At 34.8% G+C, this 19,610-nt stretch overlaps 1 protein-coding gene across 1 annotated transcript in view; it reads right to left on the bottom strand.

Annotated features, from left to right (window-relative positions):
• Positions 1-15,561, bottom strand: part of LOC117334499 (sodium/calcium exchanger 1-like) — a 185,966-nt gene extending 170,405 nt beyond the window's left edge. Inside the window, exons 1-3 of the mRNA XM_033894155.1 lie at positions 15,435-15,561; positions 5,532-5,645; positions 5,246-5,363 (exon numbers count right to left, since the gene is read on the bottom strand). The gene's annotated coding sequence lies outside the window, so the exon portion shown is untranslated. The remainder of the gene's footprint in view (positions 1-5,245; positions 5,364-5,531; positions 5,646-15,434) is intronic.
• Between the last annotated feature and the right edge of the window lie 4,049 nt (positions 15,562-19,610).

Below are 19,610 nucleotides of genomic sequence, written 5' to 3'. Positions count from 1 at the left end.
TACACTGTGTCTGTGAGTGATACTGATACACTGGGTGTGTGTGTTATACTGATACACTGTGTCTGTGTTATACTGATACACTGTGTCTGTGTGTTATACTGATACACTGTGTATGTGTGTTATACTGATACACTGTGTCTGTGTTATACTGATACACTGTGTCTGTGTGTTATAATGATACACTGTGTCTGTGTTATACTGATACACTGTGTCTGTGTGTTATACTGATGCACTGTGTCTGTGTTATACTGATACACTGTGTCTGTGTTATACTGATACACTGTGTCTGTGTGTTATACTGATACACTGTGTATGTGTGTTATAATGATACACTGTGTGTGTGTTATACTGATGCACTGTGTCTGTGTTATACTGATACACTGTGTCTGTGTTATACTGATACACTGTGTCTGTGTGTTATACTGATACACTGTGTATGTGTGTTATAATGATACACTGTGTCTGTGTGTTATACTGATACACTGTGTCTGTGTGTTATACTGATACACTGTGTCTGTGAGTTATACTGATACACTGTGTCTGTGTGTTATACTGATACACTGTGTATGTGTGTTATACTGATACACTGTGTATGTATGTTATAATGATACACTGTGTGTGTGTTATACTGATACACTGTGTCTGTATGTTATACTGATACACTGTGTGTGTGTGTTATACTGATACACTTTGTCTGTGTGTTATAATGATACACTGTGTCTGTGTGTTATACTGATACACTGTGTCTGTGTGTTATACTGATACACTGTGTCTGTGTGTTATACTGATACACTGTGTCTATGTTATACTGATACACTGTGTCTGTGTGTTATACTGATACACTGTGTCTATGTTATACTGATACACTGGGTGTGTGTGTTATACTGATACACTGTCTGTGTGTTATAATGATACACTGTGTCTGTGTGTTATACTGATACACTGTGTCTGTGTTATACTGATACACTGTGTCTGTGTGTTATACTGATACACTGTGTCTGTGTTATACTGATACACTGTGTCTGTGTGTTATACTGATACACTGTGTCTGTGTGTTATACTGATACACTGTGTCTGTGTGTTATACTGATACACTGTGTTTGTGTGTTATACTGATACACTGTGTCTGTGAGTGATACTGATACACTGTGTCTGTGTTATACTGATACACTGTGTCTGTGTGTTATACTGATACACTGTGTCTGTGTTATACTGATACACTGTGTCTGTGTGTTATACTGATACACTGGGTGTGTGTGTGTTATACTGATACACTGTGTCTATGTGTTATACTGATACATTGTGTCTGTGTGTTATACTGATACACTGTGTCTGTGTGTTATAATGATACACTGTCTGTGTGTTATAATGATACACTGTGTCTGTGTTATACTGATACACTGTGTCTGTGTTATACTGATACACTGTGTCTGTGTGTTATACTGATACACTGTGTCTGTGTGTTATACTGATACACTGTGTCTGTGTGTTATACTGATACACTGTGTCTGTGTGTTATACTGATACACTGTGACTGTGTGTTATACTGATACACTGTGTCTGTGTGTTATACTGATACACTGTGTTTGTGTGTTATACTGATACACTGTGTTATACTGATACACTGTGTTATACTGATACACTGTATCTGTGTTATACTGATACACTGTGTGTGTGTGTTATACTGATACACTGTGTCTGTGTGTTATACTGATACACTGTGTCTGTGTGTTATACTGATACACTGTGTCTGTGTAATACTGATACACTGTGTCTGTGTGTTTTACTGATACACTGTGTCTGTGTGTCATAGTGATACACTGTGCCTGTATGTTATACTGATACACTGTGTCAGTGTGTTATACTGATACACTGTGTCTGTGTGTTATAGTGATACACTGTGTCTGTGTGTTATAATGATACACTGTGTCTGTGTGTTATACTGATATACTGTGTCTGTGTGTTATACTGATACACTGTGTCTGTGTGTTATAGTGATACACTGTGTCTGTGTTATACTGATACACTGTGTCTGTGTGTTATACTGATACACTGTGTCTGTGTGTTATACTGATACACTGTGTCTGTGTGTTATACTGATACACTGTGTATGTGTGTTATACTGATACACTGTGTCTGTGTGTTATACTGATACACTGTGTCTGTGTGTTATACTGATACACTGTGTCTGTGTGTTATAGTGATACACTGTGTCTGTGTTATACTGATACACTATGTCTGTGTGTTATACTGATACACTGTCTGTGTGTTATAATGATACACTGTGTGTGTGTTATACTGATACATTTTGTGTGTTATAATGATACACTGTCTGTGTGTTATAATGATACACTGTTTGTTATAATGATACACTGTGTCTGTGTGTTATAATGATACACTGTGTCTGTGTGTTATACTGATACACTGTGTCTGTGTGTTATACTAATACACTGTGTCTGTGTGTTATACTGATACACTGTGTCTGTGTGTTATACTGATACACTGTGTGTTATACTGATACACTGTGTCTGTGTTATAATGATACACTGTGTCTGTGTTATACTGATACACTGTTTCTGTGTTATACTGATACACTGTGTGTGTGTTATACTGATACACTGTCTGTGTGTTATACTGATACACTGTGTATGTGTGTTATAATGATACACTGTGTCTGTGTTATACTGATACACTGTGTCTGTGTGTTATACTGATACACTGTGTCTGTATGTTATATTGATATATTGATACGCTGTGTCTGTGAGTTATACTGATACACTGTGTCTGTATGTTATATTGATATATTGATACGCTGTGTCTGTGTGTTATACTGATACACTGTGTCTGTGTGTTATACTGATACACTGTGTCTGTGTGTTATACTGATACACTGTGTCTGTGTGTTATACTGATACACTGTGTCTGTGTGTTATACTGATACACTGTGTCTGTGTGTTATACTGATACACTGTGTCTGTGTTATACTGATAAACTGTGTCTGTGTGTTATACTGATACACTGTGTCTGTGTGTTATACTGATACACTGTGTCTGTGTGTTTTACTGATACACTGTGTCTGTGTTATAATGATACACTGTGTCTGTGTTATACTGATACACTGTGTCTGTGTGTTATAATGATACACTGTGTCTGTGTTATACTGATACACTGTGTCTGTGTTATACTGATACACTGTGTCTGTGTGTTATACTGATACACTGTGTCTGTGTGTTATACTGATACACTGTGTCTGTGTTATACTGATACACTGTGTCTGTGTGTTATACTGATACACTGTGTCTGTGTGTTATACTGATACACTGTGTCTGTGTGTTATACTGATACACTGTGTCTGTGTGTTATACTGATACACTGTGTCTGTGTTATACTGATACACTGTGTCTGTGTGTTATACTGATACACTGTGTCTGTGTGTAATACTGATACACTGTGTCTGTGTGTTATACTGATACACTGTGTCTGTATGTTATAATGATACACTGTGTGTGTGTGTTATACTGATACACTGTGTGTGTGTGTTATACTGATACACTGTGTCTGTGTGTTATACTGATACACTGTGTCTGTGTGTTATACTGATACACTGTGTCTGTGTGTTATACTGATACACTGTGTCTGTGAGTTATACTGATACACTGTGTCTGTGTGTTTGTGTGTGTGTGTGTGTTATACTGATACACTGTGTCTGTGTGTTATACTGATACACTGTTTCTGTGTGTTATAGTGATACACTGTGTCTGTGTGTTATACTGATACACTGTCTGTGAGTGATACTGATACACTGTGTCTGTGTGTTATACTGATCGATACACTGTGTCTGTGTGTTATACTGATACACTGTGTCTGTGTTATACTGATACACTGTGTCTGTGTGTTATACTGATACACTGTGTCTGTGTGTTATACTGATACACTGTGTCTGTGTGTTTTACTGATACACTGTGTCTGAGTTATACTGATACACTGTGTCTGTGTGTTATACTGATACACTGTGTCTGTGTGTTATACTGATACACTGTGTCTGTGTGTTATACTGATACACTGTGTCTGTGTGTTATACTGATACACTGTGTCTGTGTGTTATACTGATACACTGTGTCTGTGTGTTATACTGATACACTGTGTCTATGTGTTATACTGATACACTGTGTCTGTGTGTTATACTGATACACTGTTTCTGTGTGTTATACTGATACACTGTGTCTGTGTGTTATACTGATACACTGTGTCTGCGTGTTATACTGTCAAATACACTTTGTCTGTGTGTTATACTGATACACTGTGTCTGTGTGTTATAATGATACACTGTGTCTGTGTTATACTGATACACTGTGTCTGTGTGTTATAGTGATACACTGTGTCTGTGTTATACTGATACACTGTGTCTGTGTTATACTGATACACTGTGTCTGTGAGTTATACTGATACACCGTGTCTGTGTGTTATAATGATACACTGTGTCTGTGTGTCATACTGATACACTGTGTCTGTGTGTTATACTGATACACTGTGTCTGTGTTATACTGATACACTGTGTCTGTGTTATACTGATACACTGTCTGTGAGTTATACTGATACACTGTGTCTGTGTGTTATAATGATACACTGTGTCTGTGTGTTATACTGATACACTGTGTGTTATACTGATACACTGTGTCTGTGTGTTATAATGATACACTGTGTCTGTGTTATACTGATACACTGTGTATGTGTGTTATAATGATACACTGTGTGTTATACTGATACACTGTGTCTGTGTGTTATAATGATACACTGTGTCTGTGTTATAATGATACACTGTGTCTGTGTTATACTGATACACTGTGTCTGTGTTATACTGATACACTGTGTGTTATACTGATACACATCTTTTAATTGTATATAACGTACATAGTGATGTGATTGCCTTTTCCTTTAGCTCAGTCAATACATTGGCATAACCAAACAAATAAGACTAATCCGACGAAGATGATATAAATATCAAGCCTTTTGGAAATCCACAATAAGAAATTTGAAAAAACTTCACCCGTTGGTTTTTTCCGTGTTACCCCGAAAATTAGTTATTACTGTTATCACTGTCAGTCATGTAAATAAATAAGACATATGGTATATACTACTAAGTCAATATCTAACAGTCTCTACATCATTGACAATGGACCTCCAACGCCAGGCCACCTGTACACAAACCATTTAAATGTCTCGGATACAAAGTTAAACATCTTACCTCTCTCCACCCTTATTAATGAGAATTATCATGTCCTGTGATCTCTGTCCCAGCGTACTTGCAGGTAACCTCTGTGTCCATGTTGAGGCCATTGATATTCTGGCAGCCTATATGAATACTGAACAGATATGATAGACCGATAACAATACTTAAACTTTTAAAATGTACACAATGTATAAACACCTATAAGTAAGTCAATACATGTATAAAACAAAGATTTGTGTGTGTATCCGTACAGTACACGAGACATGATGTACATGTATACCGTTATTACATACCTACACACCTTCCATGAAGATAGCCTGTTAGACACACCTCTGTCATCTGTCAACTCCACTGAACTGCTAGAGCTCTTCTTATTTTTCACTGAAATCCAATTTGCTGTGAAAAAATCCTCATTCTGAAATTCAGAGAAAAGAAAAATGCCGATAAAACTGTTATCTTGTTTTTTTCTTTCAAACATATCATTTTTTTGCACCAATAAGCCCACTCAACCTACAGTCTACTGGGGCCAGGGGGGGGGGGGGGGGGGGGGGGGGGGCCTAAATCGTTGGTGAGAACACCGGTCATGTAACCTCCAAGGTGTGTGGTTCGATGTTCCATACCCGTGTGGGATTGTGCTTCGAGAAACGGGCTGGTCTGTGCTGTTATGGTTGTGTCTTTTGACAAGACATTTGATGAAATAGCTCTGGATGGCACTATGTTACGCCACCAACTACAACAAGGAGACCCCACCTCAAAATGACCCTGACTGTTCACTGGGCAATAAACCCAGCAAAACAAACATGTCCACTGCACTTTAATACACATAAATATACCTTCAGAATGTTAGAGAATGCAGTGAACCTTCTGTAGAAATGAATTAAGATCTCAGAAAAAATCATGCATAGCTGATGATACCCCAAGGCTTTTGAGATACATGCACATACTGACCCTCAAAATCAAACTTCTATCCATCAATGTCAAATTCCAGACTTTGTTCTCCATAGATAGGGAACCCATTAAAAGGCAATCATCATCCTATTATTTCACTACCTGCTGTTAACTGACCATCAAGGTCTCATAATACAGTACACAGTTAATATTACATATACAGTATTGTCTAAGTGATTGTTTCCTTGGCTTAAAGCTTTCAGGAGCTCAGCTAAAGAATCATGTACTATACTTTAATCTTCAAGAAATAAAAAAAAATATCTATTGCAAATCATAAAATTCGAGTTTGTTACTGTTAGCGACGAATAAAAAATGTCAAGGAATTGGGAGTTTTGATATTTCTTATACTGAAATGTGAAGATTCAATCAATTACATGTGAGAGCTGTCAGGACTCTCAACAATTTAAGGGGATATTTCAATAATTGCAGAATTACCTTCCAACAATCTCATTGTCAGTATGAATCGACACTTTTAGTCAGGTAAAAATAAATGGCGTAAGAATAACACAGCAGAAAATTCAAGTGAGGCTACATTTTGTAAAATGGTAAGGGATGGGTGTCTATAGTATGGCAATATAATATTTGTTTTTATTGTTTGCTGGGTTTGTCATACTGTGAGCTCGAGCAGCAAGGGTCATTTTGAGGCATGGTCTCTTTGAAGTTCAAAGTAGTTGGTGACTACTTCATTTTGAACATTAACATACAGGAGGCCAATCGCATGCCATCAAGAGTAATTAGGGTAACGTGTCTTACCCAAGGAAAAAACAACGACAGTACAGACCAGCCAATTTCTCAGCTTCAAGATAAATTGAACTGGTCACTTGCAAAAACAGATGCCGAACTTATCAATAATGTCATCGCAAGGTTTTCATTTGACAAGCTTTTGACCTAGTCAGTGTTCAATTGAATTCATTCTAGGTTGATTTTGAAGTGCTGATATATAGCATATTGAAATGCAGGGTACAATTCCTATCATATTTCCAATGACATAATCAAACAAAGTTCTTAATACAGACATATCTGACATGTTTGCGACAAGAATCCCTGTAGTCTATCACGTATAAAATATACAGGAAGTTATTTATTTCAGAAGCATTTGTATTAAAATGCTTAAGCAGACTAAAACACAAGTCACATAAGACAGAGAGTTGTCAAATACAGGGTTCACTCAATTAAGCAGCTTTGACTATTGACTGTTGTTTTCATTTCTTTGGAACAGTCTGGTTTAAAAGGAGTGAAAATTGTATTAGCAGTTCATTAGGGTACCAAACCTTATCATGTACATGTCTAATTCAGCTATACCCATCCTCTTTCCCAAAAAATGTGTAGGATGAACTTTATACAGTGAAATACTGAAATGACAGATGCGCTTGTAAAGTTAAATACGGTAATATGTATTTTGTCTGGGGTTTAATTAACTTGTACTGCATTGCAATACTACACAGTTTAACTTTTTAGGCTACACACACACACTCCAGGATATTAAGGAGATCAGGAGAACCAACATCAACATCCGTGCAAAGAGTGCAGTGGAGTTTTGTGATTCCACGGTATTAGTCAACGCTAATTGATGGGAACCTAAATCAATTTCTATTAAATTCCCTGTTGATTATATATGATATGAAGTTAACTGAATAATTTCAGATTTAAATGAAAGTATATATTACATATTACAAGTGTACTCACATAATTATATTTGCTATACTGAATCAATCCAAGACCAGAAAGAAATCACACATGCTTGCTATTTTGGAAGGAGATTTGAATTTTTACCATAATTTTAGACATAAAATACAAACAAAATTAACTTTTAAATCTTAAATATCAATATTCATTAAAAAGATTGACTTTAAAGCTTGCTGTTTTTAAATACATAAATGGGGGCTTGTAAATGTATTTTTCAGATGCTTGAGTTTTGATTGAGCCATTTCCCCATGGATCTTCAAATAACAATATTATACTCTATTATACAATATATATACACATATATATAATATATCAAATATGCATGCTGTCAATTGTTCAAAATTGTATATGTGAAAGACCTCAAGTTATCAATACTATGCTTTTCAGGTAACAATTCTTTAACAAGTGACAGAAATCCCTTCGTATTCCAAGTACAGTATAATACCTACGGAAATATCCTATGAATCCTCAGGTGCAAACTCATTTGAGGTAATTCTCATCATACTTTACCAATAAAAGAAGTTTAATCAAAATCTATTTTTAAATAAACAAGAGGCCCATGGGCCTTAACAGTCACCTGAGTTTTGACATATTTTTGTAAATTTGACCCTTTTTGACCCTGCCCACCAGCCCCTTGAATTGAGGCCAATAATAAATCCAAAATGGCAAACATGATGAGATCCCAGGGCCATGATATTCACAAATTTTGGTAAAGCACCTTAAGACCCTTCCACCTATGAAAAGTATTTGATTCTACCTAATTTGGGTCTTTTATTTTTTATTTTTTGAAATTTCAGTTAATTTGACCTTTATTTTGGCCCCGCCCATCAGCCCCTGGGGGTCGGTCAGGGCCAAAATGTGCATACCATCAAACTGTCCTCCAATGTTGATAATGTTAACAAAGTTATAATGAATTCCAATAGAAATGTAACAAATGAGAGTTCAAAATGGACGACGATGGACGACGCTGGACAAAAGGCGATCGCAATAGGTCATCAGGGACTTCGTCTCAGGTGACCTAAAAACTTAAAAGTCACCAGAGGACTGACAAATATTTTCTATAAATAGTAACGGTGACCTTGTCCTTGATCTTGGTACCCTGAAACACAAAATCATTCAAGGTATTCTCATAACTTGACTCTGTGAAGTTTGATCAAAATCTGTTTAAAAGATGTACAAGATTTTGTCCTTGACCTTTGCAACCTGAAACACAAACTCTTTCAGTTCATTCTTAAACTTGACCATCAGATATTAAGTTTGACCAAAATCTGTTTAAAAATTAAGTTGCAAAAGCACTGACAAAAGGTGATTGTACCTTGGTACATACACGCACATACGAACGAAACACTATATCCTATCCCCGACATTGTTACCAGAGGAAAACACACTGACTGACAACGACTGAACAATTACTCTATTATATCTGGTATTGCAGGTCAAATGTTAGTGCTAATCTGTGGAAACAAACAAGTTTGTACTTCCTTGTTCTTAAGCCAAATGTTTTGTTTTATCTTACTTGTATTAACATTGAGACTGATAGAGCCACTTGTTCCACAAAGAGTCTCAATATATGTCCAGTTTATCTTCACATATTAAATGCACATTCAACAATTTTAAATCTGTAGGTTAACATTTAATGGCATATGAAACACTCATAAAATGCTATCTCCCAAGAAAAAGATTTACAATCAAACATTGGGACCTATACATTTGAGTACAGCTTGTAAGAGCTATCACTCCTGTGACCATAAACATATTAGATGTAGTCAGGTCAGGCATGATGTTAATGCATGATGTGTTGCATTAATTCCATTTCCATAGTAAGTTAGGTTTTTATTCTTCTATAACGTTCTATTCATCATAATCTATCTGTAAAAATGCTGTACGATTTCAGTTATGCCCAAAAAATTTGCAAAAAAGTGTTCAAATTTCCCTATTTTGGTGAAATAAAAATTCCCTCAAAAACAAAATTCCTACTTGTCAGTTAAGTTTCTCAACTAATAAGTAGGATTCTTCCTGTAATTGTTAAACATTTACAAAGGATTATGGTATTTTTCGGCATAGCCGTCTAATTTTGTTTTGGCCCTGGATATGACGCGACAGGTGGTGTTTCTGTCAAGATGAAGTACGTGATAGGTCAATGTAGCGGTCAATGCAAAATGCAGATATACAGTTAAAAACGAAACAAAGTTAAAGGGACCTCATGGTAAACCAATATTTATTTTGTATTTTCTATCATATTATTGGGTATATCTTTAAAAAAAATAACCTTCTGAACAATAACCATTCTAATATGATGATGTATGTACATAAAAACATCAATTATCAATTATTAAAAGGTTATCACTCTGAATATGAAAATTTTGTGACATATACGATAAACGCATGCGCACAACAAACTAAAACACATGGAAACAAAAATGGCTTCCATTGTGAATCGACTGCGGTTGGAAACGATAACAGCTTCCGCAATGAAGAGAATAATAGGGAAATGGTTCAAACACAATCCTAGAATTAAACTTGGGAAGCAGTACAATAGATTGTAACAGTTCAAACATGAAAACAGCAGTAATACGGACGCCGCTCGTACTCTGCTTGATTGTTTGATAGTAGGTCATGACAATCTCGGTAGGCTAGTATTTACACAAACTCTGTAATATTAACACAAACTCTGTAATAGTTCCACAAGCTCGGTAATATTTACACAGTCTGTACCAGTACATCGCTACTGTCACTATACTATATGAACAGTGTTTACACTTATTTACACATAAATATGTGTGCCGTAATATATACAGAACGTGTTATTTAACATTTAAACCACTGTATAATATCGTTATCCAACTAACCCAGACGGAATATAGATATCGCCTTGTAAACTATCGTCTGTTTGTGTTGCCACGATTTCAAAACAGTCACGTAATAATTTTAAAATAATTTCCGCGCTAAATTAAGAGGGGGATTCCCAACTAAATCGAGTGGTCAAGCTGGACATAGGGATTGACTGTGAACATTGGGACAGCACAGAAACATAACTGGAAAGGAACAAAACGCGTACATTCAGTGAAAATTGCAACGTTTATCGTGATGTCCCTTTTAAATTGAATGCAAGCTGAATAAGTGGATGCATCTATTCAAATGACACATTTGCAGTCCTATTATCACCAAAAATGATTCAAACTGATATAATTTTGTTATCAGTGCTGAAACTGCGTATTTATTAATTAAAATGTAGTTCATTAATTTATTTCACCAGTAGTTTTACATTATAACCACCAGCATTAAAACTACTTAGTATGCCGTTTATCTTTTTTAAAGATATTTCTTGTTTCATCCTAATATTTTGAAATAATCCCTTTTTTTCCTCACCAAAAAGTCTACATTTCATGAAAATTAACATGGAATATTAAGGCATAGTAATTTTTGCAAAGATCACAAAGTCAATTTTCATGATAATTGGTTCATTAGTTCCTTACCATGTCGCATCCACTTAATTAAGCTCCAAAACTTTACTAAGTCAATTCCAGGCTAGGGTTAGCTGCCTAAATCATACTATCAGTAAGTCTTAAATTAGACATTGATACAATGAATGGTGAATTTGTTATTCTACACATCTGACATTCACTTTTCCTCCAATCCTAGAAACTGGCAAAGAAACAGTTTTGATGAGGAACTGAGAAAATTGTGAATTTGAATTTTATCAGTTTACAGGTCAGAGGATTAGATCCATTTTAAAGAACATTTAAACATAAAAAAGAAATAATTACTTTTGGGGAAAAAAAGAAAAGAAAAAAACCCACCAGCAATTCAGCAGTGGTTGTATCCCACCTGGCATTTGGACCAGAAACGCAATTTCAAGCAAGCATTTTGGTAAGATTGTACAAGAATGTAAATCAGAATTTCATTTAGTAACACTGTAACAGTGATCTTAATTACCATTTCCTCTGAAGCTCAAATTAATATCTAACTCAAACCTACGCAAGAGGTCTGATTGGAACTAGCAAACATATAGAAATCCCTCAGATCTTCAGCCAATTGTTAAAAGTCTTCCATACATATACAATGTTGTTTGTTTTTTTAGATTTCTGCATTGTCATGCTGATACCTGGTGTGCACCACTAAAGTATTCTGCAAAACAAATTGAACCCTGAATAGGGTTATCAACTTATCAGATAATCTCCACTGGGTGCCAAAGGTCTTTGGTTGGGATGACAGAAATGAACACAACTCTGTATGAAGATCCTGATGAGGATACACAAAGATAGTTATAACAGAGAATTCTCACCTGCAGGTCTGTACTTCAGAATCGCATAATCATTATACATAATATCTATTTATAGTTATACCAGGTATTCGATATGACATTAAAAATTTAAGGTGTCACTGTGGTAAATGATAAAAAATATTGTGGAATCATTTCTCTTTAAATATGATTTCACTCAAACTACATCTGTACATGTACTTAAGTTCGTTTTCAACTTCTGCCATTTACAGCATATTTGTCATACAGGAGTTAGTTTAGTTCACTTAATATGTGTCATGCAGGCTAATGTGCACAGGAACATATCACGGGCAGGTCCAACACTGTATTTTTATCTATTAAGGATGAAAATGAGTATAGTTTACTTAAAATCTTTTCATAATATGATAATCAACTCATAATGGCATAAATTGTTTATTTTGTGGTCAGTAACTTAATTGCCAAAAAAATATTTTTTCAATTACATGTAGATGTATACAGTGTATATACTTCCACTGCAGTAGTACTGTACCTTTGTACAATTGTACCATGCAAGTGACTTATACAAATTACAGTTCAGTAGGCCTGAAAAATAATACATTTGTTTCCACTAACATTCCAGGAAAAAATGGTAGGTAATAAAAAGATGGGATTTTTTTTTCTTTTTTTTTTTCTATTTTTCAAATAGAGCAATGGAGGGTATTATCATCAGGCGGTAGTTATCGTCAGTTTTTACCTATGTTTTGAATATTTCATTAAATGATGCAGTAAAGTTGCTGTTGTTTTCATTGAACAAATATATTAGTTTTGGTAATGTTTCTGGCCTTATTTTCATTCAAAGTTTCCAAACAGATAATATTGACACTTAAATATTTTAATATTTAAATCTTCACGTCATAATTTTCTGATGTTCTTAGTTCACTTAATAAGGTAAGTGCATCATCTTTCTCCTATCAATATCCAAATCTCGAAGCAAACATTAGAATATTTGTAACAGGCCTATATGTTAAGTTCTCCAGCATCTTCCAAGTTGACCCATGTTCTATGTACATCCGGCTTCTTCGATGCCGTAAATGGGCCGACGATAACTGCTGCAATTTGGTATACTGGAGGCAGTTATCGTCAGTTTTACATAATCAAAATAAATAACCTTGTCTTTTAGAAGACCCAATTGTCCGATCTAAATTTAAGATTTAATTTTAAAAGATCAGTATTTAATTTGTGTCTTCCAAGTTTCATCTGATATTTATAGATCATACTTAACATCCATGATGAATGTAATGTTCACAGTTGCAAAGTGCTCAATGAAAACTAGGGCAGCACGTGCAGAAACCCAAAACACTCCGACAATGACATTTGCCCGGAGGCCATATTTGTAAACAGTTTAAATGCATTTTTTTGTTTATCAATGTATGCTCTTAAATGCAGTCATGGTATTTTTATGTTTATTACAAGAAACATTTCAAAACTCATGAAAATATTGACGGTGACGATAACTGCCTCCACATGACGATAACTGCCTTTGTTCGACCGGAAATACAAATAAAGTATAAGTGACAAATGCTCAATGAGTCAGGCACAGACACAACACTAGAATTAACTTAACCTAGGCTACAACAATTACTTTATTTTTTGAACAGCATTCACTGGCGGTGAAAGCAATCATGCTTAACCTGACGCCTCCATTGCTCTAGTTTTATTAAGGTTAAAAAAAAATAGAATCTATACAGTCGGTAGGGTTAATGGTACTTCAGCTACCTATAGGTCTCTGGCTATTTTTCTGATGCTAACTGACAAGGCATCAGTTTCTCGTCGTGTAACCTCTACTGTAACATTATTGGAATAGGTTAGCGGAATCACCTGTATTTTCAGGCCAGAAATGTAGACATAATTACACAATATGTAGCCTTAAACTTAGAATAATTCCTTCTTGGAGGTGTGCATTATATCGATTCCTGAAAAGGCCTTATGAATTTTTGTTAATGATTTAATCCATATGATATGGTAATTGATAGGACAAAGTTAATTATCAACGGCATCTTGCCTCATTAGTAGCAATGCTCAAGCAAAGGGCAGGTAACTCGTATCAATATCTTAGAAACGCTTAAAAACACGTACCCCAATTATAAGGTTTAGTATCCGGAGGATTTAACTGTCTTTATCATTCTATACAAACGCATAAATTACCTAAAAATATCCATAAGGAATCCTTTTGATTTAACTATATTTCGTATGTTAAAAATGGCAAAAGGGTAAGGAATGCTGATTTTTTTTAAAAACTGAATTATGAATATTACCATGATTCCGGCCGAGTCAAATGGCGTGACCATACTGGCTGTATTACTTAGGCATTTCTGATTTTTTGGCTATATAATAATATGCATGACAATCCCGGGAAACGCATGAAAATGTCATTTATTCGAGACGGGGGTCACTGAACAACATCGTAAAATCAAAGATGGCGGTCAAAAGTAGCGCCGAGAGACCCTGATCACAGCGGTACACCATAGGCCAACACATTTTCTCTCAAGTTTTGTATGTAATCCATTAGTTTAAATTACACAGCAAACAATCAAATCAATTTAAGCATCAATATTAAACAAATGAAACGTTTACAATAACAGATGAACACACCATTTCATTGACGAAGACTTGACGTCATATCAAAGTCAACTTGACCTAGTTTTGAATATACGCATTTACAGACTTATTTTTTGTGTCGACCGCAGTTTATCACATACCAACATTACTATCATTTGTTTATATATAAAACACAATTAATTAAATCGTGTTATAGCTACACTGAGGTGTTATTACTACCTCGTTAAGATATTTGAATCTATATACTTTCAGTTTCACTTGTTAAAAATTTAAGAAGGGGAGTAACTTTCACTTAGAATGGTCATAATGGAACATTTTACCTAAAATATCTTACATAAAAATAGAAGAATGTTCTGTTTTTAGTTTGAATATTACAATTGGCCAATTCTTACACCATTTATAAAATAAAATCATATTCAACTTATCAAGATGCATGGAGTACGCGTTTTTTGTATATTTGAAAAAAAATGCCATTTTAGGACAGTGGATTTTCGTGTTTTAAAAATCGCATAGAAAATTTGTTTTTCAACCGATTTTCAATCTGTTTTCTGTTTTGTAATGAGAAAACATAGATAAACAAAATAAGATACAGTTTATATAAACACACTATTAAGGAAAAAAATGATTGAGCATTGCTATCATTAGGCCTATGATCAAAGTAATTCCTATCGTTTTGATATGATGATGCTTTGCCATGTACGCTGAAATTTTCAGCTTGAAAGTCCTTACCAGAACCGCCTGCATTGAATGCATCTAGGATCGATTTAAACAATCGGTGATCAATCTGCTTCTGTTTGCTGTCGAAGCAGTTCCAGTTCAACATATTCTAATCGTCCGGTCGCCATTTTTATATGACGTCACGTCACCGCAAGGTGGCATCTTTTTAAATGTTATTGGCACGAGATGGTACCAATGTTGGTTAAGTCATCTATGCGAATGTACCGTTTATGTTTAATGTTTCTTGAATTAACTTTCGAAGTATCTTTCCATCTAAGTTATTCCCGCTAAAACTAATTTTTAAAGTTAGAATATATGGCGCGGGAAGGATGTCATAATTAAATACATTTTGCCTAGGCAAAAATATTTCTGCCTAAGCAAAAATAATTTTGCCTAGGCAAGATTTGATTTCTGCCTAGGCAAAATTCGATTTTTGCCTAACGTTAGGCAATAATCGAAACAAAATTATTTTTGCCTAGGCAAAAATCGAATATTGCCTAGGCAGAAATCAAATCTTGCCTAGGCAAAAATATTTAATTATGACATCCTTCCCGCGCCATAAGAATATAGCTAAATATGGCTAGTCCAGAAGAACAAATCACCACTTTCGGAAAGTATACTGTAACCCGGATAATAATCATTTTAGACACCTGACTGAGACATAATTTTCTAGATCTACAAAGAAACGTCATTAGGTGGGAATGTGATAACAAGTATTTAATGCAATTAAGCATTCCGTGGCAACGAACGCAACCATTCATTTAAACGTATCACACAGTTAACCAACATGGATCGTAGTTTGAAAGGAGGGAATTCCAAATCGGCTGTGCGAGAACCATAAGAATCAATAATTATGAAGTTCACCGAAAATTATATCTCATCACACATTCTACGGGAAATATGACACAGATGTAAGCTTAATTCTCGATATAACAAAACAACGACAGAATACAGACATGAAAAAAATTGTGACTACATTACGGAAGTAAAATACAAGGGAATAAGAGAAGGCGTGCCGGAAGGATCAGCGTCTCTGCGGCTGCATCGACAACATTCATTATTTAAAACGAAATTATGCCAAACAACTCCCGGTAATAATAGTGTCAGGAAAGTATCAGGTTCAATAATGACGCGTGCACTTTTAGAAAAACATACATAAATATTTCATAAAAACACCTATTTTCTCTCATTTCTATGCGAAAAAAATGTCTACTTTTCCTTCTTATGCAAATCCCAGTTGAAGATCCGAGGTGCGAGGTATGACGCTCCTTACCCGAATCGTATGGAACGCCAAATTAACATACATGTACATTCAATTAATCACCAACTATTACAAGGAGACACCGCCTCAAAATGACCTCTATGCAAAACACGTTGACCGAGAATAGAAATCGACATCATTGCGTTCGAAAAAAATATCACGTGAACGCCTTATCAACTCAAGGTAAGAACACTGGCATAGATAGATGGCAACACTCTTTCGTTCGAACGTAATAAACAGAATCAATGTTAAACACATCCGGCTAGGTCTAACTGGTTCTCCTATCATTACTGAAACGAGATTCGACACTGATATTCCTTCGTTGATAATATCTTCACACCCGCGAGGAAATTATTGACATAAAGTACATTTTGGATATAGATGGCTCATAACATCGACATCTTGTAATCAGCTGGAACCATTATTTATTTATTTAGCTATTTATTTTTTTATGGAACGTTTTAAATGGAACCAAACGTACTTAACAAATTTGGCTGTTGATCGATTTTCTTTATAGTACACTATTTTTAGTCTTGCTAAAACTAAAAGTGCTCCAGCGTACTGCTGTATTACTCTAAACAGAATGTCGACGTGAGACAGACAGAATTTAGTTCTACTTTCCCGGATGTTGTCACCTCCTTGCTTCGCGCTTTAAATGTTATTTCTTGTAGCTCAATTGGTAGGATGCCTAACATTCCTGTTCCATGGGCAAAGGGAAGTAACTCTTATTGAAACATACAAAATCTATCCTTAATTTAATTCACCGTTGTTGTTGACGTCATTTATTAGTCTTCGACTACATTTGCCACACACCACTTACAATCTACCTAAATCATGAAAATCAAAACAACATTTTCGCATTGAAAGTCAATTAATGTTATATCTAATTAACCAATGGGAAACAATTTTGAAAATTAAATGTATAAAAAAATAAATAAATAAACATTCCAGTATCGAATAAATATCATGTCAATTTGTGAAATAAGAAGATACAGGGAAAAATAAATCACTACCGTTTGAATAAAAAAAATGAAACTACAAGGAAGAGATGTGTCTGCCGAAAATACGAGGTGATGCATTTTCGGAAGTTTGCACAGGTCACATTTTTTGTAAGTTCATTTTCTGGTTCAGGACTATGTAAAGTCCTCTATACTAGACTTCAAAAAAAAAAACTTCTTGATTTCCTATTTTTCGGTTTATTCTTTTTGATTTAACTCAAAATTGAATGGGCATAAGGAACAAATGAACCCTACATTTGAACTTTGAGAAAAATCTTCCCAGTACGCGTGTACTTGTCTGTCAAGAAATTGCGATAACAAACGTCTACTGTTAAAATCCAAGATGGCCATGCGCATCTTGCGGATCAGACCCAGAATCAAACCGGCACAACCAGGGTACAAGGGGAACCTACGTATGAAGTTGGAGAACAATACTTTCAGTACTTACATGTATCACAGTACAACGATAAGTAGAATTGGTTGGAATTATTGAAGCAAGACATTACTTCTCAGAATTTTGTAGATGGATTTTTTTTTCTCAGATTATACATACATTTGTATTTAGATTATACTCGCTTTCACATGATTAAGAGGAAATATCAGTCTTACATAGATCCAATGAAGAGCTTTAAATGTCGGGAGACAAGATCCCTCAGCGATCTCTAGCTCATTTGAAAAAAAAAACCTCTGTGTTATTAGTTGTGTGTGTGGGTTTTTTTGTTTTTTTTTTATCCAGTTATATTTCGTGTGCGCCACAATTATACCCTGTATCGCCATGACCCGATAACAACAGCTCATATTTAAGAGCCAAAAGCTACAGTTGTAAGAACTAACACGCTAAGAAAAGACATAATTTTAAACAACTTTACAATATAGAGGTATAAACACATGGTCAACAAAATCATGTCACTGTGGTAGAAACACGGTCTGTAAAGATCGGTCAACAAAATCAGGTTACTGTGGTAGATACACGGGTCTGTAAAGATCGGTCAACAAAATCAGGTTACTGTGGTAGAAACATGGGTCTGTAAAGATCATTTATGGTTATGGAAATGTTATGCAGAAGAATTGTTTTATATTAGATATTCTCTCTTTCTTGAAACTACATTTGACAGTACTTACTGTGAAAATATTCATAATGGGGGTAACATAATTAAAGACATCTTCGTAAAACTACTCTACACCTTATATAACCAACAAGGGCAAACGATATGTTTACCATTGGTTTAATAGTTGAGAGTACATTGGTTTAATAGTTGAGAGTACATTGGTTTAATAGTACATTGTTTAATAGTTGAGAGTACATTGGTTTAATAGTACATTGTTTAATAGTTGAGAGTACATTGGTTTAATACTACATTGTTTAATAGTTGAGAGTACATTGGTTTAATACTACATTGTTTAATAGTTGAGAGTACATTGGTTTAATAGTACATTGGTTTAATAGTTGAGAGTACATTGGTTTAATAGTACATTGTTTAATAGTTGAGAGTACATTGGTTTAATAGTACATTGTTTAATAGTTGAGAGTACATTGGTTTAATACTACATTGTTTAATAGTTGAGAGTACATTGGTTTAATACTACATTGTTTAATAGTTGAGAGTACATTGGTTTAATAGTACATTGTTTAATAGTTGAGAGTACATTGGTTTAATACTACATTGTTTAATAGTTGAGAGTACATTGGTTTAATAGTTGAGAGTACATTGGTTTAATAGTTGAGAGTACATTGGTTTAATAGTACATTGTTTAATAGTTGAGAGTACATTGGTTTAATAGTTGAGAGTACATGAGTTTAATAGTTGAGAGTACATTGGTTTAATAGTTGAGAGTACATTGGTTTAATAGTACATTGTTTAATAGTTGAGAGTGCATTGGTTTAGTAGTTGAGAGTACATTGGTTTAGTAGTTGAGAGTACATTGTTT

This window comes from Pecten maximus, chromosome 9 (assembly GCF_902652985.1).
Source record: "Pecten maximus chromosome 9, xPecMax1.1, whole genome shotgun sequence".
In the NCBI taxonomy this organism is placed as follows: domain Eukaryota; kingdom Metazoa; phylum Mollusca; class Bivalvia; order Pectinida; family Pectinidae; genus Pecten; species Pecten maximus.
Note: the sequence above shows the minus strand (reverse complement) of the source record. Positions and strands in the feature narration are given on the sequence as shown.